The following is a 341-nucleotide window of genomic DNA, read 5'->3' on the forward strand; positions in this document are numbered from 1 at the left end:
TTAATTATATCAGACTAAACACTGAATTGTCAAAAGTTTGAATGAAGTCATGTTTATGGGTCTATGGAGTCACGTGTGTTTTAAGAGGCAGAGAACCTTCATTGTAACTTTATCAAGTTCAAGGTCTGCTGATATATTCACACTAACAAAGCTTGAAGTAAACCGATAGTGTCACAATCAAATCTCACATTCAGTTAAGACTCGTTGTACTCCACTGAATTTAAAAAGGGATTAAGCCTCACAGCTACACATATAATTCCAGTAATAAAGCCTGCTGAAATAAATGACTTTGGGGATTTCGACCACCAATCTATTCAAGGACAAACTCGCCCACACGGATC

The sequence above is a fragment of the Plectropomus leopardus genome, chromosome 14 (assembly GCF_026936395.1).
Source record: "Plectropomus leopardus strain MGB_pleo_1.0 chromosome 14, ASM2693639v1, whole genome shotgun sequence".
Classification (NCBI taxonomy): Eukaryota; Metazoa; Chordata; class Actinopteri; order Perciformes; family Serranidae; genus Plectropomus; species Plectropomus leopardus.